The 26,279-nt window shown below is 43.1% G+C and overlaps 1 long non-coding RNA gene across 2 annotated transcripts; it reads left to right on the top strand.

The window, feature by feature from the left end:
* The first annotated feature begins 350 nt into the window (after positions 1-350).
* On the top strand, positions 351-20,307 carry LOC103739122. Of its 2 annotated transcripts, none has more exons than XR_607482.2 (4): positions 351-543; positions 11,733-11,851; positions 13,691-13,740; positions 17,237-20,307. It is a non-coding gene; the product is annotated as an uncharacterized LOC103739122 (long non-coding RNA). The 2 variants fall into 2 exon arrangements; XR_607481.2 differs by having other exon boundaries at positions 11,723-11,851.
* Positions 20,308-26,279: the final 5,972 nt, after the last annotated feature.

Below are 26,279 nucleotides of genomic sequence, written 5' to 3'. Positions count from 1 at the left end.
CCTTGGCCAGTCGGGAGCTGACGCACTCGCTCCCCAGGGACGCTGGGGGCGTCGCACTGCAGCTGGGTGGGGAGCAATTTATTTCTGGCGGTCGCATCCCAGCCCATCTTCTGTTACTCCACCCTACCCCTCCCATCCCTCCACCTCTTCCTCCTCCTCTACCAACGCCTGCATTACCCTCTGATTCTTCTATTCACCCTGGATCTCTCTCTCTCTCTTTCTCTCTCTCTCTCCCCTCTCCTCTCCTTTTCTCCCTCCCTTTCCCTTCGTCCGTCTCTCTTTTTCTCTCCCCCTCTTCCTCCTTACTTCTTCCGTACCTCTTATCTCCTCCCTCTTCCCTTCCTCTCTCCTCTGAATAAGCGAATAAGCAAGCTTTTGGCTCTAAAAGTCACAAGTAATGAGAGAGAGAGAGAGAGAGAGAGAGAGAGAGAGAGAGAGAGAGAGCCGTGACTTGAAGCAGGAAGACCAGAGGGAAATCTGGTCCGTCTGGGAGACGAAACTTGCTGCTCTTCTTGGCCACCATTTGCCAGGGCCTCGCTTTAGGTGAGTACTCTGGGGGCCCGCGGAGTTCCTACCTGGAAGGGTCCAACACCCCCCGACCCCGCCCAAAGCCCTGACACCGGCGGTATTCAAATAGGGATGAAAACGTTGATGGGGTGTGGGTCTGAGAAGGAGGGTCCTGAGCTGAGAGGGTGTTGCTCACAGAGAAGGAGCTCCATTCCCGCGCGAGGCTCTCTTCCTAGCTAGACTGGAGAACGGCGACAGCTGGGTGGCTTCCAAGCGCTCCAGCTTCCCTTCCTGTGCAGAGCATTGAGCAGCGCCTCCTTTACACACCGGCGTTCACCCGGCTTTCTGGCGGTCAGGAAGGGAGACCGTGCGCCTCTCTCAAACCTTGAAAGGGGAAAGTTTGGCAAGGTGGGGGCTCTGAAATTCTACTGTTCTCTGGAACATAGAATTGTGCAGACAATTGATAATTTCCCCCTTTTCCTTCAAAAAGAATGACTTTAATGAAAAGCTGTATGTAGGTCCAAAAGATTATTGGATTACCATATGTGATCAGCTGCTGCTGACCTGCCAATAAGCGTTTTAAATACACACGCATATTCATGCGTGCCCCCTACACACACACACACACACACACACACACACACACACACACACCGGGGGGGGGCTCTGTACAAGGAGTAAGGTAGTCCTAAGTTACTAAGAATTCAGATGGAGTCGAAAGGGCTTTTAAATGTTGCGTACGTGTCCTTGTGTGTAGAGAGCAGAGGGAGGGGGGCCGAAGGAACACGCGTTGGCTGGGCGTTTTCTCTGTGCCTGTGTGTTTCGTGTGTTGTCAGCTGGCTCTGGTTTCTAAGCGCTGAACGTTGCCAAAGGCTGGAGCCAGTATCCACCATCCACCTCGGCACCCTAGTGGCGAAACAGGACTCATTTGTTTGGTGCAGAGTGGTGACGACCTAGAAGAGACTGGAGTGTAGTTAGGTCGCCCCCCTGCCATCCATTACACCTGCGGCAGATGGCTGGAGTGGTAGAACCGTTTGTTTGCCCGGATCAAGAAGGGAGGGGGAGGAAATACAGCCTGCCCACTGAAAAGAAGTGCCATAAAGAGTCAGAGAAATTCTGAAAGAAGCCATTTCCACGCCATCAAAAGCAGCACTGCTGCCTCCTTCCCCAAGTTATCCTGGGCAGTAGGTGACCTTGATGCTTGGTCCCAATGGATAACATGGCAGAATTCTGAGACAAATTTTTTCAGATGTTTTTGATCAAATGGTCCCTTACACAAACACACACACACACACACACACACACACACACACACACACACACCTTTCTCCAAGTAGATGCACACAGGTGTCCTCAGAGCTCTACTTCTTGAAGTCAAATGTCAGTGAGCCCCTAAAGATTTCACTGAGGCTGAAAAGAAAGCCACTCAAAATGCAAGAAGCCTCTTTTCCTAGCACCAAGAGCTTCATTCACTTAGACTTCCAGCTTGCACACATAAGTGCTCCCTCCCCAGACAACCACCTAGCTGGGATTTAGTCAGGGTTCAAATATAGCCTCTCATTTTCACATACAGTAATGTTCCTTTCTGGTCAGTATTCTCATCTTTACATCCTTTCCTTCAGGTTACTCAATAATCAAGGAATGAAGGAAGCACACCGTCCCTTGGTGACGGTAAAGCAAGGGCAGATGTGACAAAGACCCAGTCTATTAAGTTTAGTCTGTTTTCAATTGTTTGATTATCTTGCTAAATAGGAGGAGCTAAGAGAGAAATCTATCAAGGGATACTCAAACACACCCTAGCTTTGTCTCCACCCTTTCTTCATACACACATGGTGATAATCACGCACAGACACACACACACACACACACACACATTGTTATAGATAGCAGATATCTTAAAATTTCTTACAAAATAAGAAATTATTTTGCTGGCCTAATTTTCTGTTTTAAATCAAGAAAGTTCCTTCACCTAGGGTTTAATGCATTAATGCTTTGCAAGTGATTAGTATGTAGAGAAATTCCACCATTTTGACACACACTCTATTTTTCTACATTTTTAGCATTAAAGCCAAAATAATGTTTAGCATTAAACCAAAGATGATGAACCAAGAATCCATTCTAGCTATGGTTTTGGAACGACAAATAAAGATCACACAGAAAGAAAGGAACAACTACTTTCATTTTTCAAGGTGCTTTCAGTACCTAAAGAGCCCTTTGAACTAGGTTTGGCTGACTGGATGCCTGTATGCCCAGTGTAATTTAATTGTTCTGTAATCATTTTCCTTTCCCATGAAGGTTTTCATTTTTCAAGGAAACTTGGATATGCAGCAGAATATAACATTCATTGAGAAAATGCCATAAGAATATTGCTCTGTTTTGTTCATTATTAGTAATATGAATTTATTCACACATCATACAAACTGCTAAAGGTCTGTTCTAAGATGTGAGGTCACATATTGTCAGAACACACTCATTCACTTGCAGGAAAATTAGAACAAGAAAACAATACATGCAAGACTGAGTCAAGGATCAGGCTTCCTGGGCTTCTTAGAGCTTTTTTAATTAAAAAGGAAATAGGTATAAAACTGATTTAAAACTCCTGGATTTTAAGGACACCAAGAGCTTCCAATTTTATCAAAAGAAAATAGAAGTAGCAGACTTTTGCAAATATAGAGAATGAAGAGGAGTTTGGCCCTAACCAGCCTTCCTCCACACCGACTACCTCACACTCCTTATTAAGACACATAAGACCCTGGTTCCAACCAGTGTTCTAAAGCTCAGAGGAAGAACTTCGAAGATGAACTCTTGACCTTTGAATTAACAGGTGCTCTTTAATTTTTTAAAAGGGATTTGTTAGTAACATTTTGAATTGAAATCTCAAAGATTCAAACTAATTCAAATATCTCCCCCTGCCCCGTTTTTAGGGGAATGAACATGCCTTAACATTTCAGCAGGTTAGCATTGGAATCCCAGTGAATGAGGTTTCTGAGGTCCATGCCAGAGCAGAACTGGTATTTCAAAAGGAGACATATAGGGAACAAGGTAGCTGAGGACTTTCCTTTCTCCATCAGCAGCTGGGACCACCTACGTCACATCTTTTCACATGAAATGGTTATTGCTTTTACAGAAAAGACTCATAAGACAATCTGGAATATACAATTTGTATTGGGACATACATTTTACAAAACAGACATAATTTATTTAAATTACATATACCTTAACATATCTACTTTAATATATATGCTTTAAATATATATGTGTACAGCCTTAGGTCTCAAAAATATCACCAACACTCTCAGTTTGCCTTAACTTGGGGAGGAATTAATATTTTGATTCTTAAAGAAAAAGGTACCAAATGTCAATCTCTGGGTGCGTTGTGAGTGCCCTAAAGATGCAGACCCTGGACCAAGAACCAGGAGGACTCAGCCAATCCCCATGCCTACTGTCATTTGTAAAGATATGGTCTTTAGTAGGCGTTGGAATAGGGTAGTGGTGAAGAGCGTAGGTCATGAATCCAAGTGAGTTAAGAGTCTTGACCTCCGCTCAGTCTCATAAAACCAAAGGACTATGTAGTCAACTGTGTCTGCAGGTTCCTAGGGTTCCCAGATGAAAGGACCTTCTTTGGAAGGTGTGTGCATTGCCTGTGTGATCAAGTCTCTTCTGAAGACCCCCTCAGGGTTCTCTAGAAATTGGGTCTTTATCTTCCCTGGTGAAGCAAGGCCTGGAGAGGTCCAGAGAGCCTTGAGCACAGGGCTCCTGAAAGCACCACAAGTCCAGAGGGTGCATCATCTCCAGCCTAGGGCCTCCCCGACGGCCCAAGCGCGGTGCTCAAGCGGCCAGTAGGTGTCGCTGTTTCCCTGCCGGCAGGAGCCAGGAGCCCCGAGCTGGCCCCAAGCACCACTATGCTTTGGGCACCGGGTGCCTTCCCAGAGTCTTCCGAGCTCTGAGGACGTGACTGCTCCCTCATGCCGCTTCCCGAAACCTTGTCCGGGCTCACCTAGTCACAACCACAGTTACACTGGTCGGCCTAAGGGAGTGCCATCGGGGAAAGAAAGGAGAGATGAATCTGGTAGGGCTCGAAGCCGGCTCCGACGGTAGAGGCTGGTAGCCGGCTTCTTCTGCAGCGGCCAGCTCTCCCGCCCTCCTCTTCATCTGCCAGGGGCAGCTATTGAAGAGCATCCTTGTTAAACTCCGAATTGAGGGATTCAATCAAGGTTCCACTTTGGCTTTAATAATAAAAATAAGCAAGAGGTTGAAATTCTATCTTCACTGGAGCTATTCACAGTGTATTTGTTTTAATATGGGGGGAGGGGGCTGGACACATTCCTGAGCTACACTACCATTTTGCACACACGTACACTCCCAGAAATGTCAGGTGATGGCGATGGCCCAGAAAGCAGATTTTGGAAAGGCGATTTTGAGATGTGCTTGTCTCCTTCCCAAAGCACTGTTTGTTAAGTATTAATCTCCTTCTGATAGGGTTAGCTTATCTTTGAATCTGTATTTAAATTCTAAGTATTGAGAATTCTGTGCCTTTCTCTGGCGTCCTGAGGCTCCCTGACTTTGGTTCAGTATGCCGCTTAGGAAATTTTTAATCAAAGGCATTCTTTTTGTGTTTGGGGGGGGGGGCGTTTGGCTTATGAATTCTAAGAAGGACATTTACAATGGGAACAGCCTATAGGTGACAGGAGATTTTATTATGATTCAGATTGTTTTGCATAAGGAAATCACTTCTTTGATTAGAAGGTGGGGAGGGAAGAGTGCATGGAATACCCTTAATCCACAATCTTGTGCCATTGAAAGAGTTACTATGGGAAATGGAGCTGGCTTTGTATTTAAATTGACTTTAAATTTATATCTCCAATCAAAAATTTGCTATACATTTTAAAAAGCCCACACTTCATATCTTTTTTTTTTTTTGTAAAAGTAAGGCATTCATTCATAAGGAGTAAAAATGTAACATATCAAACCAGGAAATTAAAAAAAATCTCGTCTAAGTTCCTAGTGTATTGGAATACATTTTTGCATGTGTGGACTCTGGGCTGAGGCCTCGCTATCTTAGAGGACCCACAGCCCAAGGGGGGATGTTTTCAAGGGGAGGCTTCATTTTTAACTTGAGGTGGCAAATATCTTCATAAAATTGGTTCCTTTCTGTTAAGACCTATGTCTGTTTTACAGTTCTAAATAATCATTTCTGATTGAGGCAACAAAATAATCATGGGTGCGTGTCCAGTTGGAGGTTGTGAAGTTCAGTGAGGTGCTATTTTTAGCTTTAAATGTTCAAATTCAGATATTTGGATATTTCTCCCCGTCTCAGCGCTTCTCCCATTTCCCCTCTCTCTTTCCCTCAACCCTTCAAGTGCCCTTTCTCTCATCGCTCTCCTTCTAGCCTCTGTCTTCCTCCTCCCCTCTACAGCGCCTCTCCTTTTCTTTCGCTTCTTCCGGTCCTCTTCTCTTTTCTTTCTCCCTCCCTCTATCCTATAATTTATTGTCTGGTTCTATCAGTCAAGTTAACATAAAAGTAGCAAGTGGGAGACCCAGCACACTTATCTGGCTTTCTCCCAGGCGCGCGTAGGGAACTGTGGGGAGGTATCGGTCGCTGCCAGGTTACCCGCCAGAGTGGTGGCCCTTGATGCGGGCCACGCTCCTTGCGGTGGAGTTGGGGTCTGCTAGGGGTTGCAGGGCTTATTCAAATACCGCCCGCTGCTGCTGTGATTCGCAGGGACTTGGCCTCCATATGGTAATGCGGGGCGGGGGTGGAGGGGAGGGAGGCGCAGAGAGGAGGGGAGGAGAGGATGGGGGTGAAGGCGGGAGGGAGGGGGCTCCGACACCACGCGCTCCGCTGCTGTGCTGGGACAGAGCACCCGGACCCGCGGCAGTGGCGGCAGCGGCGCTACCTACCCTCTACCACAACACCTAAGGAGCCAGGGAGCCACCAAGCCATGGGCCCTCGGGGTAAGCCACAGCGCGCACAGGGCAGCGAGGGTGACGCCAATAAGGGAGATTAGAAACGGAAAGATTACAGAGAGATCAGAGATAAGAAGTGTATCTCTGTGTCCCTTGTCACACAGCGCGCGCGCATACGCATCTGTACACATATGCATGCTCAGACAGCAATACATACCACATTCCTTGCCACTGCCATCTAAATACATGCACCGACACTCTATGCCCTGGGATGTGGCCGATGTGTTTGTCCTGATCCTGCATAAAAGCCAGCAGGTATGTGCCAGAACCCAGGCAGGAACAAACAGCCAGGCAGAGTTCAATTGCAGCCAAACTCAGACATTCAGCCTGCTGAATTGTTTCGTTCAGCTGCCCCCCCCCCCCCCCCCCGATTCTGTAATGAGTTGTGGAATTCGGAAATTATTCATAAAATCAGCTGAAAATGTAGCTTAGAAAATACTAATCTTGCTACATATGGCAAGGTAAGGGTGAACTTGAAGGATGAATGTATTTTCATTTTTAAATGTTTTACTTTTAACCATCTGACCACTTTTTATTTGGTGACATATCATATGAGCACTTTGGTGTAGGCTTGGAAAAACTACAGCTAGGGGTAAGACTGGAAATGGCATAAGAATTAAGGATGCTGAAAATGGATGCTAGAGTCCAGCATGAAAGATGGCATACAGCTGTAGGCTTGAAATGGGAGGAATACATGAGAATATTTATACAGGAAAGCCAGTGGGGAGGGCTGAGTCTTGCCCTGAGTATCTGTGTGCAGGTAAGTCATTCATAAGAAAACTAATTACCTGTGCCTGTTCTTGGATTTGTTTAATTGAAAAAGCTGCATGTGTGCACATTTTCTGTTCTTTGTGGCTATACAATTACTGATTGAGACTTTTTTTTACATGATCGCTCTGGGAAAATTAAATATATACAATGTTAATACATATATATTCAATAGTCATCATGCTGAATAGCTATATTGCCACGAAGGAAAATCCTATCCTAGAAATAAGGTTACTATCATATAAAATCCAACTCAAGGCCTGTGTATTTTAGGGCACAACAACTGGCTTAATATAGTCAACTGCTTTGTTTGTGTATTTGTTTTCATTTAAAGTCCAGAATTAAGGATGTTTTGCAATCAAGATAATGTGCTTCCATCCATATTGAGATGATAATGAAACTCAGTAAATTTTGAATGCTGCAAATACGATACCACATGCAACATGGTTGAAAATGTCTTCCTTGCAGAAGGCTGTCCATTGCTGTGTCTACACATTTTAATATATATATATATGTATATATATATATATATTACAATAAGAAATGCTAGAAAGCAATAGGTGGTAGATGCCGCATCGCTCAGCTAATCAGCACAGAATTCTTTAGAAATCTTTGGAATCACTTCACTCACACATACATTATCTCAAATGCATTGACTTCAAATTGTGTTTCTGCTAATATGAAGTTAATTAGAAAATCAAACTTTGAGCCTTGAAACGATAGGCATTATAGTCAATGGAGTGGTATGTAAGGAAAGAAATAAAAGGAATGTGTTTCTTTTATGATCAAGCTAGGAGGTTCTCCAGCTGGCATCGCATACATAACAGATATGCATATTTGTAATCTTAAATACACTGAAGTAGGGAGGCAACTGTGTATATTATCTAGCAAGAGACAACAGCAGACATTAGCCAAAAAAATAAAGACTGACAGAAAGGGACAACAGAGACAGATAGACATAATAAAACAGGAAGAGGGAAAAAAAAGAGGGGGAGGGGAATCAACAAAACGATACAACCTGAAATTTTCACGAATTAAAAAAATGCAAATATACCTTTACATATGCATCAGTATTAAAAATAATACACGCTGGACCCAACAGGAACAGGAGCAGGAGGAGGAGGAAAGGTGGTGGTGGTGGAGGAGGAGGAGGAGGAGCAAAAGAAGCAGGAGGAGGAGGATGAGAAAGAAGAGGAGGAGGAAGAGGGATAAAAGAGGAGGGAGAAGAGAAGGAGGAGGAGGAGGAGGAGGAGGAGGAGGAGGAAGAGGAGGAGGAGGAAAGAATGGAGGCGCCGCGGAGCCCTGATTATGCATGGGCTGGAGCTGCCTCCTCTAACCTGTTCTCGGAGCCGGGCAGCCGGCGGTCCTCGGCCGCCCACAGAACAGGAGCCGAAACAACCGTTCCCGAAGGCTACAGCGTTTATTTTTCTCTTTTGGGGGATTTTGGCGGTTGTTTCAGGAACTAGCCAACTGGCCCCTTTAATTAAAAGCTTCAATAAAAGGCGATCGCTCCAGGAAAGCACTCGCTCCTCTTCGCGCAGGATTTGCATATTTTTTTAATGCCCTAATTTCCTTGATGTATGTAAATGTAGCCGGACGTAGAGGGAGACAGGGAGCTGACGTCAATGGACGTGACCTCGCAGCTAAACCTTGAACGTGAAGCCGGGATGGGAGAAAACACGGAGCGGCAGCCGGCGGAGCCCGCAAGTGCGGGCGGCGGCAGCTGCGGCCGGTGTCAGGCCCGAGGTGCCCAGTGCCAGCCCCAGGGGAGGACCAGCCGCTGCCGCCACGTTTCTGCACCGCGCAGGTGCCAGCTTCGCCATTCTTCCCGTCACACTTGCAGACTCTTGTCCTGCGCCACCAAATACACGTTCTTTTCTTCCCCCAGAAAAACAACACATCTAAAGCAACAAACCAAAGGAATCCCAAGTGTTTCAGCCCAAAGCTCGGGTCGCTTATCAGAAAGAAGATTGACAATGGAACATGATTTTTCTTTTTTTCTTTTTCTTCTCTCCACAAGAAGACGAGGGAGAGACAACAGACACCAGCAAAGCATTCCTAAAACACGATAAAGCTACACATGTTCCCAGTAGGGAGAGGTAAATTGCCCAGCTATCGGCGAGGGCCTTCTCTTTTTGGTACCTATTTACCTGAGAACTCTTTTTGCTTGTCGGCCTCAATTAACAGTAGGGCCAGGAGTTTTACTGTGATGGCTCTCGAGTTTTACTGTGATGGCTCTCTCTCTCTCTCTCTCTCTCTCTCTCTCTCTCTCTCTCTCTCTCGCTCTCGCTCTCGCTCTCGCTCTCGCTCTCGCTCTCGCTCTCTCCCCCCCGCCCCAATCTGGGGTGTGTGTGTGTGTGTGTGTGTGTGTGTGTGTGTGTGTTGGAAGATGCTTAAGCTGGCGAGCAGCCAGGCAGGAGATGTGAGGACATTAAGAGGCCAGTCTTTGCAAAAGTCAGGTCTGGGACTTAGGCGGGGAGCTACCGGGTCAGGGCTCCACGGCTGGGGTTCGAGTTCACCCCGAAAAAGGCTTCCCTTGAACAGCCAGGCCCTTCCGATTGCATGTCTGGGGAAGGGGACTCGAGGTGCCAGACACCCCCTTGGCCGCTGCTTGCATTTGGCCTGGTGTTTTCTCCCGGTGGAGACCGTGGCAATGGCAGACTCGCCCGGGAGGCCTTAGGGCTGAGCTCCTGGCTCCCGCGCGCCAGCTCCCGCGTGCCCGCGCATCGGGCGGGGGCCGCTGGCACCTCCCACCCACACTCGCCCCCGCGGTAGCTCGCCACCGTCTTTAGGGCGCTAGGACTGGGGACTGAGCTGGGCTTAGGGTACAAACCCATGCAGCCACGGAAGGGGCGCTAGAGGCCGTGCTGCTAGCATCTGCAGGCCGCGGTTTCTTTCTAGCTCCCAGCCTCAGCTTTGTTTTCCTGACCTGTTCGCGGCCACTGGGCTCCACGCCCGCGAAGGGAGTGTGTGCATGTGCGTGTGCATGGGGGGCGAGCGCGCGCAGCGGGCGGGGGGGGGGCTCCCGCCAAGGGGACGCCTGGCTAGCTGTCCTCCCGCTGCACTTGGCGGGAAAGCCGGGGAACGCCGGCGGGGCGCGCGCACAAGGCTCTCTTCTCCGCCTTCCTTCTACCCTCCCACCCCCGGCCACATTTACATACGGGCCACTCGCCAGAATTTTAAATCGCACCACCCCCTCCTCACCCCCCTCCAACGCGCGCACAGGCTCCGCGCCCAGACTGCATCCAACCCCGGGTGCGCAATAGGCCCTGGGGGGCAGACAGCCCTGCGCGGGACAGGTTCCTCCACCGCCTCCTCCTCCTCCCTCACGCCCGCACCCCAGAGAGCCTTCTGCCAACGTTGCAGGATGCCCACCTTTCCTGAAAGCCCCCACCTTTCTCTTTGCACACTTCCACCTCATCCTCCCGCATCTCTGCCTCCCTGGAGCACACACACACACACACACACACACACACACACACACACGCTTTTTCTTCCCTCTCAACCCTAATGTATCTCTGGTACCTTTGGAATAACGCTGGAGTTTAGAGAAGAAAAATTCTTATAATGTATTCCTTGTCTTTAGTCAAACATATTTATACCAAAAGGCCTTTCTTTAAAAAAAAAAAAAAGTCTGCAAGTCAAAAGGTCATTCTCCAAGTTTGTAAATAAAATTGCAAAGGGACTCCCTAAAGAAAGGAAAGGAAAGGAGAAAGGAAGGCAGAAAGGCCCACAAGTTACGTAAAATGTTGCACTGGAAAAATAAGACAGGAAGATTCTCTTTAACATGTGTCTTAAGAAACCAAAAGAGGGAAACTGGAGGAAAAAAGAAAAAAAAAAAGAGAGCGAGAAGAAGATAAAACGTGGAAAGGGCAAAAGAAGTTTCCAAAGAAATGTATGCTTTGCATGCTACAATAGGAAAATGTAGCCATTGCCTTCCTTCAGACCAGACATTTCTAATTTGTTCCGTCTGTCAGGAGGGGACTATGAGAGGTTTGGGTGCAAATTCATTATCTCTGGCAACGCAGAACGTAGTGTGGAGACTGAAAAAGACCGTGGCAATGGATGAACAATAGGGCTTCAGTTCATCAGTAACAAAAGCAGTGGGGAAATTGGTTGAGTTTCAGAGCACGTCCTCCTCGGCAGAGGGGGCTGGACTAGACCTTGGACAGCCCCCCCAAAAACTTGCCGAGCCTCGCACACACCACTTCACTCTGCACTCGGAGGATCAGGGAGCAAGTGCTTGGCGTGGGGGGGAAAGTTGGCTTTTTTTTTTTCTCCTTGGTCTTTTGCGTCCTTCTCTCGCTCCTCAGAAGACCGGTATAAACTATTTTAGACGCAATCAAGGAAGAGTCACCATGTGGACTTGAGCGGCAGTTTTAAATGTGCTAAGGGAGGAAGGAATAATCTGAATTTTTTTCTTTTTTTTTCTTTCTTTCTTTTTTTTTTTTTTTTTTTTTTTTTTTTCTCTTCTTTGGAGACGCCTAAAGGAACCTGTTTGTGAGCTGTGGTTACATTCTGATGTGACTGGATCTTGTCTTCTGCCTTGGATCCTCGATTCTGGACGGGCTGGATTTAGGGGCCACAGTGCCTGGCGCGGAGAGATCAAGTGAGTATGTTGGCCTCCCGAAGGCTGCATGCAGCTCCTCCGGCTGCGCGGGACTAGCGGTGCCCGCAGTGGCCTGGCGCCCACACTAAGAGCGGCCGAGGGCCGCTCCGAGGGCCAGTCCGGGGCTTTGCTTCAGCTAATTGATTGTGTGCCTCCGTTGCCAAACCTGTTGATCTCGTGAGTTGTCCGAGCCAGGACTGTTAATTATCCACTCGCCTGACCCCCAGTTACAGAGAGATGCCAGGAAAATTTAGCTTTGGAAAAGGATGTTTTGTATGTAATTTTGTAGTGGTGGTGGTGGGACACCCCCTCTTAGATATAGTGCTAAAATCCTATTGTATTTTACGTTCTTGAACTCTGGATTCTCATTTTCAATAATTTGCCTCTTCTGAACCGTCCCAAAGTTTCAGTTACCTGGCCTTGAAGCCACGGTCTGATCAGATCCTGGTGCAAAACTTATATACAATAGCTAACCACATCTGCTGGGTTTCCTTCTTTTCTGCCTTTTGGATTTTGGAAGGGAGAGACTGCTTTACTAAGGTTATCCCAAGTTAAGCTTTATTGATATGTAACCTTCGTGGTTAGTTAGAAGGACTTGGAGCTATTCATTTTTAGACGCATCTGGTATCCGAGCGGAGCCTGGTCTTCGTTTGCTTAGAGCCCAAAACCGACTGAAGAAGGCAGAACCTTCTTTCCGTGCTTTGGAGCTTTCTGCGGAAACCTTGGGCTAGGGGAACCAAAGCAATGTATTTGCATTAGGTTCGGCCGCGTTTTCTCTTGCAAATGTGTCCGCGGTGCTTGAATGGGGCACGGTCTGGAGGGGTCAGGGCAATTCAGTGGAATTGATCAGAAGTTAGACAAGAGGCCCTGTCAAGTCACGGCCACGGCCCTGCGGTGGGGGTTGGGGTAGGGGTGGGGGGGTTGGAGCTGTGGTTGCCATTGGCCCACAGCCGTGGAGTCAGATCTTTTCCCCTTCTTCTGTTGCCCACATCTGCCCACCACCCTCCATCTCCATCTTGGCACCAGTAACTAGGGCGCTGGCTCAGGAACGAGCCACTATAGTCAGCCTAATTGAACCCGTGAAGTACTTTCATTTTGCAACACCAATAGCCCCACCCCACCAATCCAAACTAATAATAGTAATAATAAGCATTTAAAAATTATAAAAGAAAAGCAACCTGTCTTCGGGGATGTAAGATTTCTTAATATTGGATCATGGAGGTTGGGGGAAGGGCATAAAAAATCCACCACTTTACAGCAATCAGGTTTTACATTATTCATTGATTTACCGACCGAAAGAGCCAATCAGGAGCCATAGATATGAATGCACATATCACTGTGCTGTGGCCTTACAGTAAACTATTTGCATCTTTCTAATGGATTAGACATTTATCCTGGGATTCCCATTGTTTGAAAGCCTTGGAAATTCAGCCCCTTAAACATTTAGGAAATAAGACTTTGTTCCAGACTCAAAATCCTTACATGGTAGGGTTCTCACTTCTCTTTTGTATGGCATATTACAAGGTTCAAATCCCTAATGTTTCTTAAGTCTCTCTCCTTTCCAAGCTAAAAATAAAAGGAGAAAGAAAAATTAATTTCCCAAACCCCTCTAGATCCTGCATATTTTGCATTCCCATTATCATGCATGTCTCCATTTAAATGCAAATTAGCATATTTAACCCTGTAGGTGCTAAGACCCAGGATACACAGTACTGGTGTTTGAGCGACTCTCTTGGCATTTTATGGATTCAGGGTAATTGCAATATTTTAAATGAAGCCATATCTATATATGATTATATATATAAACTGTAATCATTTGTTTTCTTGACTGTTTTTCAGATGAGACTGCAAAGACACATAAAATGAATAGACTATCCAACCAACCAAAGGTAATTTAAAAATTTTTATTTGATAAAATCTGAGTGATGTGCAAAACCAAAATAGGGCATTATTTACTGGCTGACAGGCCTGCAATGTATTACAAATCTCCTATTGCAACAGATAGAATTCCAGAAAAATCTAAGTTTCAGTGTGTTCAGTTATTTCTCCTGTAGAGGAGCCTTTGTGCATATATGGAATATATACATATATATGTGCATAAAGCGTAATATAAATAAAACCTGCAACAGCCTATAAGAAAGAAATTCATATCCAGAAGAAATAGTAAGATACTTTTATTACAAATAGGCCAGTTAAGTACTTTACTTGAACCATGCGAATTGCTGTAAGTTAAATGGCTTTTATATAGAAAATATTAGTATGGACTGTACTAATAGACTATAGTTTGCATGCTTGAAATCTCTACAAACCAAGTATTTAAAAAGAGTTTGGTGACAGGCCAGTTCTTTATGTACTCTGCAGTAATATGAATGGAATTTAGAGATGCTCCAAATATTGGTGATTAGAATTGATTTATATTAGTATTAATAAAATAGCATAATTCTCATCTAAAATATAAGGAAAATCGTAACTGTTTGCTTTGGACCAGCAGAAGTTGTTTATTCCCAAGCAAACCAGGATGTTTTCAATTCACATTTCAGCCATCTGTAGACTTCCAAAAAGATCAGAAAACATGCATGAAAATCACATCCTTACTGGCTATTAATGAGAATTTATTAGAGAATAGGCAGGCAAGCCATTTTGATTTCAGTGTATCTTTCGATATGCAGATTTCAGAGTGGATATTCTGTGCTCAGCTAAAGAGCTTTTTAAAAGCAAAAAAAAAATTGATTTAAAAATGTAGGCATTAAGAGCTGTTCTTCACATGTGGTGCAGGAATCCTCAGAGCTGCACAATTTTTTTAGCTAGTCTGGGAGTGTGCATAATAAAATATATGATAAACATGGCAGAAACCTTGACAATATTCTAAATAATGAGAGTCAATATTAAGTCTTAGTGCATATTTTTTTCCCTTCTGTGCCTGAGAGGTTGATGGAGAAGTAAAATATTTAATTGACTATATGGTTAATGAACAGACTGCCCATAATCCTCATCTTGGCTCATTTCATTTATTGGGGTTCCCATGATGAATCTGTTATGAGTACCAGTCATGGAAGCCAGTCATGGAGTAGGTTGACTGTGCGTGTTGCCCTAGAAAATGCTATTTTAAGACAGTATTTCTATAGTTTCTGATTGTAGAAGCATTCAAATGTTTGGTGTGTTAGCTCTCATAATGGATACTGTTTCTAAAAATACATTTGTTAACTATGGGAATACAGTCATAACTATTTTTAAATTCACATGAATTCAAGGATAATGCACACACATACACAGATACATATATAGCTTGGCAGCTCCCACCTGGAATATATGAAGCAGGTAGATGTTCTAAAATTATCTGGAATTTGGGGAGCTCTGACTTAAGGAATTGAATACATTTGATCATATTCTTGCTTTATGTATGTAATCCATGCCAAATCACTAATGACTCTGCTGTTCTTGGAAAGCAAGGCCACAATGCTCTTCAGTCTTCCAAGCCTTCAGAGCTCATTAGGATTTTATATAATGGCCAAAGTGGCATGTGCCTTAGTGAGTAGTTTGTGTTGTGACTAGGTAGTTTAAGAACAAAAATTCTTTGAACCTGCTTTTTTGGAATTGGCCTGTAGTTTCCATGTGTATTTTATATATTAGCCCTATGCAGCCATTTCTGACTTACCTCTTGTTCATAATTTGTTAAGAAACATAGATGAGTTGTTTTTTAGTGTTTTCTAGAAAGCCAGTAAAAGAATGCTTATAAAAGTAAACAACAACAACAACAACAACAAAAATCTAAGGACAAGTTGGCATCTGCATTGCTAAATTATATCTTTAATTGGTGTGAGATCATGCTTAAACTCTTTATTGGATATTTTTCCTTACAATTCTTTGGTTTCTTTTCTTTTCCTATCAGTTTCTTCTACAGTGTTTACATATATGTACTCTGTATGTGATTAGATAAACATGTTCACACTCATGTCTTAAATGAATAAGTCAGTGAATTACTGAAAGAATATATGTTCTGAAAAATGTAATTTTGAAGTTGTTTTGGTCACTGGAGAAAATAGTTACCCTATAGAATTAAGAGTATTGTGATGGACTGGTGAGGTGTGCAATGGATATTAAGATGTATTCATTCTCTTAGCATGCATTTTAAAGAATAGCAACACTACCAAATGAAATTAGTAATTTTGAAGAATTTGCCAACAGAGAAAATGCCTCTTGTGTAGATTGCCACAGATGTTTTGTCAGAGGCATCTGAATGCTGGAACTACATATAGTATAGATGCGGTAGACAGATAACCCATTACAAAGGAGAGAAAAGAAAAGGACTCCTTGAAGTGATTGTATTCACACTTTATAAACTTCTAAGAAAATGAATGAAGCTAATTTATAAATAACCTTCTTCGTCTTTAGACCGAAGAAAGATGGGGGCAGGGAACGGGAAGGAGGGGTAGCACCATGCTCTGCACATCCAGGTGTTCTATGTGCATTTTCAGGAGACAACAATACTTATGTCATAATTTCATAAGCAAATCTAGTGCGTTTTGTCCTGTGTGAAAATTGATATTTAAAACAATAGACAAAGGCTCAGCATTTTTATTACAGCAGAGTTGTCTGCAACATTAGAAACTACTGCTACAGTGTTTACCTGTGCTGCAGTCTAACGCATACACCATTTATATGCAGTCATGAAAAGAAAAAGGATGACTCTTGCCTGTTTAGAGCATTCAGTTTGAACTCACAGAACAGAATACGTTGCCCTACCGTCATGGCACATAGACACAAAATATGACTGAGCTGTGAAGCCATTAAAAACACAACACCAAAGCAAATTGTCAATGTAATCACACATCGACTCACTACGTAATACAGATCTGATTCCCAGACCCAGAAAGCGAGACCCTGCTTTAAGCAATAGTAAAGTGTCTTCCACCTGCCTGCCCATGCAATCTGCCAGAAGAGAAATGCAGGCAAAGACGTTCCCCAGACCTGAAATGCTTTTATCTGTCCTTAGAGAGAGATTTCTTCCAGTCTTTGGATATTAGAGCGATCTACACTAGCACCGAGGAGGTAAAAGGCCGCGGGTTGCTTTTCCGGGAGCAGTCGGTAGTGCTAGCGGAAGAAATGTTGGCTGAGAAAGTAGGGCTTTTTGCAATCCTGCTGCTGCCACCGCCGCCACAGCTGCTGCCGCCGCCGCCGCCGCCGCCGCAGCCTCCGCTACTCCGGCAGCAGGCGTGGGGCAGTTGGCTGATCACTGATGCATATCAATAACCATGTACTTGAGATTTCTCATGACATCATCATTACCTTGGTCTCCCGCGGTCTCGAACCTTTGACCTTGCCGGGCTGGTCCACAATTTGGCAGTGAAAGCCCCTCCAATGATGGCCCTTTTCTCCTTCTTTCAGACCGGGGGCAGCAGCACGCCAGCAAGACAGCATCTTCTCCTCCCCAGCCTAGAAGCCCTGTGAAATCGAGGATCTTCCCCCTAAAACACTCACATACAAGATATGTGCAATCAAGCTGCCAGCACTTGGTAAAAAGCTCATGATGCCTAACCCAGTGATCGGGAGCAGATCCTTGAAACGGCTGTCACTTCTCTAGAATTGGATTTTTCCCCCTTCCTCCTTAACCTGCGCTGGAAATTGCCGTTGGCTTTGTACATCTCTGTAGAGGAAGGCTAAAGTCTTGCGTGAAAATGAAGCAATTTACAATGCAAATAGAGGCCTGTGAAGTGACGGACGCTGCTGCTCAGTCTAACAGCTTTGCTGCACCTTAAGTAGCTGGTCTTATTTTCTGATATTAATAGATGAATTGTTGCCTAACGCTGCCGGAGATTACTTGCTGGAAGGGGAAAAAAATGTTTGGAATAAACTCTGAATGCAACAGATCTTATTTGGATGTTTTAGCTGCACACACACAGAAACCAGGTCATATTTACATAGAAGGAGGAATCTTAACCGCGGGCAAGTATCCTGATGGACTACTCTTGAGTAACGCCAGCCAGAAAGGACCTGGATCTGGAGTCCCGCCAGAGGAAGACCCAGCCTTGTGAGCGAAGCGAGTTGTTATCTTTGGTTATCTAGCTGTATGAGTGTATTGGTCTTCATAAAGCTAGATAACCGAAAGTAAAAACTCCTTCAAGATCGCCGAGGAATGTGCAAGAAAGAAAGACTACAAACAAGAGACAGTAAAAACCAGAAAGGTCAGGAATACTTATTGAATCTAACTTTTTTCCTCTCTTATGATTAAAAGTGGGATGCAAGGAAATTAAGTGACACACCTATGTTGAAATCTAAAGGGGTTAGGTTTGGAGAGGGATTGTAGAACTGCAAAAGAGAATTGTGTAGTATTACTGAGTGAAGATGCACGTACAGTTTGTTGTATTTTAAGGCATTTTTTTACAATAAGAGGAAGTTCCTCTTTTTTTTTTTTTTTTTGCCTTAGCTGTTGTAGTGATGTCTGATACCTATTTAAAAACGATTCTATAACTATGTAGATTTGGACAGTTCCCCTCTGAGGCCCCTCCCCCCACGTTTGAAACACGTTTGGAAACGACTTTCTATGTATTTGGGGCTGTACATCAAATTCTACCAAGTTAGGCTTTCAGAAAAGTTTTTGCTGGAAGGTTAATAATTTATACCTACTGAGGACTTAGAACTAGCAGGGAAAATGAAAAAAAAAAAAAAAAAAAAAAAAAAAAGCAAAGGCTGATTTTTATTCTTCTATTCAAAATACAAGGACAGATGCTTCTCTGTTCCAAGAGGGTTTCCTTGAGGAAGCTACTGAAGCAGAAAGGCATGATGGAGACGAGATCGCCTCCCCTCTTGTCAAAGTGTTAAAAAAATGTTCTGTCTTACTCTGTGCCTAGCATTGGAAATGAAAGTGACATTTACGCCACAACCCACGTGTGCGCCTCCTCTCTTTTTGTTTAAGGATGATCAGGTCTATCCAGGAAACAGCTCTGGCATCCCAAACTGAAATAATTAGGACGTATATAGACCTGACAAAAATGGAAAGGGGGTGGGGAATCTGAGGGTCTGTCTTGCCTAATTGATTCCGCTAAACGGAATGCAGGAGATGTGAACGGCAGGACGCTCCGATTCCCACGCTCGGGGGCAAGTGGTAAAGCGGGGCGGCAGCCTATGACAGACAGCCCTGTTGGGGGGTAGGGGTATGAAAAAAACATCAAGCGTGCACACCATACTCATCTCCATCGCTTAAGAAAGTAAAGGCATTTCCCACCCACAGCCATCTGCAGCCTCCCAAATGGCAACACCAACTGCTTGGTATCTGCTACGAACTGTCTGTTTCTGTCAATTTTTTAACCACTGTTTAATCTGACCATGATTACATTTGGCTTTCTTCTTTGGTTGAGATTTTCATTATATAAGGAAAGTCCCAGTGCAGCCTGCCCCTCCTCTCCTGTGAAATCTTGTCTGTATTTAGGACCTTGTGATAACTTTTTGGCTTTTGTTTTGGCTGCGTTATTAAAAACACATCTAGCTATAAGGGTCATTATTATGACTTCATCAGGTTGTTTACCTTAATGTGACACACTTAGGAACTTGGCCTGTTTTATGCTACTCTGGAAATAAAACTATAAAGTCCTGAGCCTATAGAAAGTTTTTTTACAATAGCAATGTGATCAAAAGTTGTTTCACAATAGTCCTAGTAGGATGTGTTTTAAACAGTCATTTTTATTTAACCTAGAACTGGACTTAGCACTAACTTTAAGGTTTTGGACAAACTCACTGCAATCCTTTTCTAAAATTCCTTATATTTTGCTACATGTTACCACACACATTTGTACAGACATTTGCACATAAATGTAATCATTGCAATAAGAAAATGTCAACTGTAGCCTGTTATCTCCCACATGGCCTAGATTACTGATACTCCCAAATATATAATTTTCCTTCAGTGACAGTACACTTTTTGTGGCTTCAACTTCTTATAAGACTTGAGACTGGAAAAGCCTGTATAACCACTCTTGTTTCATTTAGAAATTCTGAGAGAGACTTTAATAACAAAAATTCTCAATTTGGCTGCTGAACACGTGCCAAAGTTTTACTACTGTAGTGACTGTTGAGAAGACCCTTGTTTATTTACATTTGAAGCACTGTTTGTGCAAACAACCTTTCATTGTTAAGTGCCTGTATTCCTTTCATTTGCTTCATGTCCAGGGGTGCTATTTACCTAGAACCATTGTCTAACTACAATTAACATTTACATTACAAAGTGTGTGGTTTTCTTTCTCAAGGAGGTTCAATTAAGGCAATAAGATGTTTGCTGGGGAAACCTATTGTTTACTGAAGGCACTCAATGGAGTCAAATTACTGAAGCTTTTGCCTACATCTTGGTCTTTTATGTAAATATGTTAAATATAACATCTAAGGAAAATAAACAATATTAAAATTATGTGTTTGCCATTGTCATATCAAACTTGCTTTGTATCATACTAATGTTGCATAACTTATCGATCAATAAAAATACATTTCAATGTTATTTTCATTTTACTTTTTGCTGTTCCACTGTTCTTGCTGCAACATGTCCCAAATTTTCTTTTTTCTATTGCACATCAAACTTCTGACATTTTGTTTTATTTGTGTGTGTTGAAGAATACCATATCTGAGCATGGGTCTGAAGGGTGTTCAAGATAATCTCTACAATGACCTGATTATAAGGTGATATTTCTTTGAAATCTGAAATATTCCAAAGGCGTGTACATTTAAGTCAAAAGAAGTGTAAATATCAGTTAAGTAGTTCTTTGAAAGCTAGTTTTAACATTGGCAGAAACCGGATCAAGTTTATTTAGCATACCACTGCATTGTAAAACAGTTGGACTGAAGTTGCAGGTTGCGTGAGTATGCATGTTAACTAGTGGGAACCAAGCGCAGTCTTTGTGAAAGGGGAGCAGCAGATTGCTGTGCAAGGCCAATGTTAAAAAGGCAGCTGAATTTAACACCATCTGGAAGAAAAGATCCCTTCACGACTTTCTCACACCGTCAGACAAAACTAGTGTCTCTTGTTCAGAGCCCTTGTCTATGCAACCATACAATACTGAGTCATTATACTTTTGCTGAGAGAAAATTTGAGAACACAATATGGGTAACCAGTGAATGACCAAGTTTCATTGTGCCCGCTTAAGTCGATTGAAATCTACGTCTAGAGCTATGAATGGTAGTATTGTTTTCCTCACTAGGGCTGTACTAAATGTCAGCACAGTGTAAAGAAAAACTTGAAGTCTGCAAATAACTTACCAGATCTCAATTATAATATTTTCCCACACTAGAACTAATATCATTGCAAGGGGCTACATTGCAGAAAATACAAAAAAGAAACTAAAATAAGAGAGTTCATTATGGAGTTATTTTATCCAGACAAACATTTTAATTTTCTGATTGGAACTTCAGACTGCAGGTCTAGTCAAGGAGTGGAGTTCATTACTTGGAAGTTCAAGTTACAAAAATGCTTCTCATGCAATTTAACTAGAATAAAAACAAACACCTACCTCTATCTGAAACCCTAACAGACTCCACATGGGTTTTATTACCATAGTTCTGCTTAGAATTGTTAGTTGTGAATCTAACTTAGATTTTGCTTTGAATTTTAGCACACTACTCTCTCAAAGTTTGCCACTGTGATTGACACTGCAAAGAATGCTAAAGAAATACATTTCCAAAAATACACAAGAACATAATGGCACTTTCCTAGGTGGACTCTAGTGCCCTCAGAAATATGCTTCCCCTTTGTGTTGTCTAAATTTGTTTTATACATAATGTGTATCAGATCAGTTATCTCTAAAGGTAATACTCATACAATCTGTTTGACTGTAAACAGTCAGAAAAAGCTAACAAAACAGTTCAGGAAGAGTAAAAGGAACTGGGTGTATACGTTTTATTAAGATGTCTATTTTAAATATAATTGACTTTGCAATTTTGTTATTGTGTCACCAAGTGTCGCATAGTTCTTAACATGTAAGCACAAAACAATGAACAATTGCTGTTTTGCTGAATAATACAACTGAGTTGCCAGCGTCAAAGGTATTATTAAGTGTATTTCTAAACAGGACTGCTAACTGCAGGTTTTGACATCTAGAATCTTTTCATGAAAATACTCAGAAATAGGATGATAAAGTGATACATTTAAAAAGAAATATAAAGATATAACCAACTTATTTCCTTGTCCCCTTTTGTCATACTAGAAATTAACAATGAAAAGCCACTCAATAAAGTATAAAGGATGGAACTAACATAAACAGTCATATAAAATCCAACAAATGGAAGTTAAACCGAAGTTAAAAAACAGATACATAAGAAGACTTCTATAATATTTTGGCAAAATATGAATGAGTGTATTCAATGTCTTTCTCTTAGTGAAATTACTGTTAATATGCATAATAATGAGACAAGTACATTATTTGCATTCAAAATGGAATGTTCTTCCAAAATAACTTCTTGAAGTCTTCTTAAAGCACTAACTTTTGTATTAGTAGTGCTCTTCATGTTTCTTTAAAAAATGAAAATGATTTTATTTGTAAATATATGAAATTTTAATTTTATTTTGTGTAGTCTGATGAAAATCAAGAACCCTTTTAAGTAATAAGATAAAGATGAGTCCATTTCAAGCTCAAAAACATTCCTCGTATTCATAGACCACAAATAAACACTTGGGGAGAGTCTAGCATTTTAACACTTTGGGGCTTTTAAAACATTGAGAAGCAAAGCCAAAGCTTCCATTTTATGATGTAATTAGATAACAAAAGAGATGTAGCTATCTCAGGGATTTCCTATGGCTCACCTGTGGAGATACCGTTGTGATTTAAGACTATCCATACCATTTCCACCTTTTCTGTGACTTTTCCTTAATTCACTAAAGTAAAGCACACCATGTTAAGTTGTATTGGGATGGATACTGGGTGGTGATGGTGAGATGGGTGACAAGGGATGAGTTGTCCCTTGGGATTAAGAACTAGAATTAAAGTTATTGAGTAAAAGACAGCTATAATACTGGGTCGATTGTCTTTACCAGTACTTCGAGACAGTTAAATAGACCCTACAACAATGGTGCATGTAAGGCAGTTTTTCAGTGTCTCCGGATTTTAATGGATGGCTTTGTTACCCTGTTTTTCTGTTCTTTTTTTTTGTTTTTTTCTTTGAAGCACAAGTTAAGCAAGCTAGTATAGAAACCAGCAGGAGCCTCCATTCCCATTTGCTTAGAGAACTTATTTCAGCCCTTCTGGGAATTATTAGACCTCACTGTGGAATGAAGTCTAAGACAGTGAATGAAAAAAGTATATAGTTGTGATTGCTGCTAAGGAATATCTGCCTGTCCTCAATCAGGGCCGCGGGAGTTAGTGCACTTCCTTAGAAAGGTGATGACCATCTTTTGAGGTTGAAGCGTGTGGCTTTTTGCTTTGCAGCCAACTGCCAGACCACGGGGGGTAGAGCTTTAAAAAGTGCAGATAATCGACTTTATTCAGGGAAAATATGGAGTTCTGCGCCGGATCTGTTCAAAGAGAAGCACATCACTGTGCTTGGTGGTTTGACTCGGTTTTAGCTCAGCGCCAGCACAACGCAGTCTAGAGATCTAAAAATAACCAAGCTAAGCAGCCTTCTCGCAAGGTGCTCGGCGTGGGCGGTGTGCGGAGGCAACAGCAGGCTCTGACTGGTGTAGAAGTGGCTGGGCCAGGCAGTAGCAGAGGCACAGGCTGCAGGTCCGCCTCTGGGCAACACAACCCTCCCGGCGACCGCCAACAGCCAGAGTCCTCACTTGGCTGCTGCAGCTCTGGCAGCCACTGAAAGCCTGCGTCTGATTGGTGTTTCCCGGGAGACCGGCTGCCTGAGCTGCAGAAGCTGCTGCGCCGGCGCGCGCGCTCCCGGCTAGCGCGAGTCGGGAGCCGGGGACGCGCAGCGACCCGGGTGGCGGGGTGGGGGAGCCTCCCGCGTTCGCGCGAGCTCACGTGCCCGCGCCCGGCCTGTGGGCGGTGATGGGGGCCGGTGGGGCAGTGGCGTCCCGGCCGCCTGTCCTCTGCTGACGCCCTGAATGCACCCAGCAGGGCTGTTGAGAGTGGTGTGCGGATCCCTAGGCCCCGCAACCAGCCACCTGGGCCCTGCTTGTGCCTCCCGTGTCTGCGTTTGCTTGGGAATCCCGTTTGTGGATGGGGTGGCGTTGAGGTTTAGTCCCTTCTCAATAGGGGTTTGTGGAGGCATCTCTCCACCGCCGTTCCCTGCCTCCGAGCCCCTTCCTCCGCGGGGCTGCACCCTCTAGTTATGGGGCTTTTCTCCTTTCTACTCTGCCCAGGTTTCTGCCCTGGATACGTTCTGAATCGTTGGATTGGTTTAGTGATGTCCGCTTGGTCATGTCCCCTCCCCCTCCACATCCTTGTTGTTGTTGTGTGTGAACCCAGCGAGATGCTACTAATGAAAAAGGATCTCCCATTGGGAAAACTCTTGTGGGGGTGTTTCCTGGGTTGGGGTCGAGGAGCACCCACTTGGGCCCTCTCCAAGAGCCTTGTCTGTCTCTACCCCATCCTTCCATGGGGAACTCAGGGGCACCTTCCTTCTATCAGATTTGATGAAAATACTAATCTCCTTGTTGGGTGGATACAGTAGAACTTGTTCACAGATTACTTTAAAAAGAGATCTGAGTCCTAAGCACTTACTAAAGCCAGTTAATAACATCATGCATGGACATTTAAACTTGTTGTAAGTTGCAGAGAGGATTAGCGAGAAGTCACGCTGTGCGCAGCTAATGATACCATCTTAACTCTAACTGGCCTAAATCCATGTCTGGCTCAGGTCCGGGCCTTAGGCCCTCTAGTGAGCCTAGGAAAGAGGAGGGCCTTGGAAGAGGGGAGGGCAGAAACTGGAGCACTGCGCCTTGCTTCAGGTGAAGGTCAGTTATCCTGGGGGACTGTGGGTGGGGTTGGTGGGTTGGCCATATCACCAGGAAGCAGACCTAGGCATCCTGGTGTCATGATAATGACAGGCTAATGACACTGACACTGAAGGGTATTGACCAACATGTAAAACTTACTTTTTCAGACACCATTTCACTATGTAACCTCGCTGGCCTGGAACTCAGGGAGATATGCCTGCTTCTGCCTCTAAAGTGTGCCACCACCCAGAGCAAAACATTTTTTATGTTATTAAACACGATGTGAAAGGTTGTTGGAGGTGAGATGTGAAGCTTCCAGAGGTGGTGGCTTTCTAGTTACTGGTCTGTTTGTATTGCCAAAGCTGGTTATTTTCAACTTTGAAAAAATAGTTAGGCTCAATATTTCACAGGTAAATTTCTCAGAGTATTATTAACAACTTCTTGTCATAAGCCTGCTCAACAAGTTTCAAATCGATTACAATTTTAAGGCAGTTAGTGACTATTTTATGACAGGGCCAATTAGAAATATCCCTGGAAAAATGCTTCCAAAATGCTACATTATTAAAATGCCTAACAGTATTCATCTGGTTCTGTCTCTAAATAGCAGTCTGACAGAGTTCTTGTGTTCTATGAGTTTCTTTTAATAGTCACTTGCCCCGGGAAAACAAGTTATAAGAATAATTTTAACTGTAACATGGCTCTGGGCATTATTATTTTCTGTTTTGTTTTAAACTCAAACATGACAAGGTTAAAATGTTTATGTCTATATCATTAATAACTAGTCTGAGATTGGAAATGACAATAGCTCCTGATCACTGTAATAACTGGTGAAACCTGCAAATTGAAAGTTCCTTAACTTTATCACTAGAGATAAAAGTTGTGTGGAAAAAAACAACAAAAACAAACCAACAATAAGTATTTTTCCTTAAGTCACAAAAAGTGAATTGCAGAATATTATTCAGAATGTCTCTTAAATCTTTGTCTTTTAGAGAAAAAAAATCTTTCCATTAACATGTATGTGAATAAAATTTATTATTAGAATATAAGAACTTCTGACATATAAGAAACATTTACTGAATAAATATCTCAGACAATTAATTTATGTATTTATCAAACTCATTCTAATGAAAAAACCTGTGTATAATTTATTTGAAGATTATACTTCAATAGAGGCAGTAGTAGATTTAATATCATTGAAATTCAAAATCCACTGACTACCTTACTGTGAAGGCTAAATTTCTTGTATAGTAATAATAAAAGTGTACTTAGTTCTTATTTTTAATTCAGCAGGTATTATGAAGATACCCCAAAACTGTTGCATGAATGTAACAGTCTTTGGGAGGAACTGAAATAATGGATTTTAGGCCTTGTTTTTTTAAAAAGCAAATATTTTGTATACAGTAGCTGCTAAATATATACTATGTCAATGTATTAAATTATCCTTAAAATATATGCTGTACATGAAATGTTAAATTACCATTGTATGGCATTAGGAATCTGAAGTTGAGGGTGTTGAACAGCTCATGGAATAGCTTGAAAATTGTTTATAAGCTTTAAATATGAAGCTAT

This window comes from Nannospalax galili, unplaced genomic scaffold (genome assembly GCF_000622305.1).
Source record: "Nannospalax galili isolate Female #2095 unplaced genomic scaffold, S.galili_v1.0 scaffold918, whole genome shotgun sequence".
Classification (NCBI taxonomy): domain Eukaryota; kingdom Metazoa; phylum Chordata; class Mammalia; order Rodentia; family Spalacidae; genus Nannospalax; species Nannospalax galili.
Note: the sequence above shows the minus strand (reverse complement) of the source record. Positions and strands in the feature narration are given on the sequence as shown.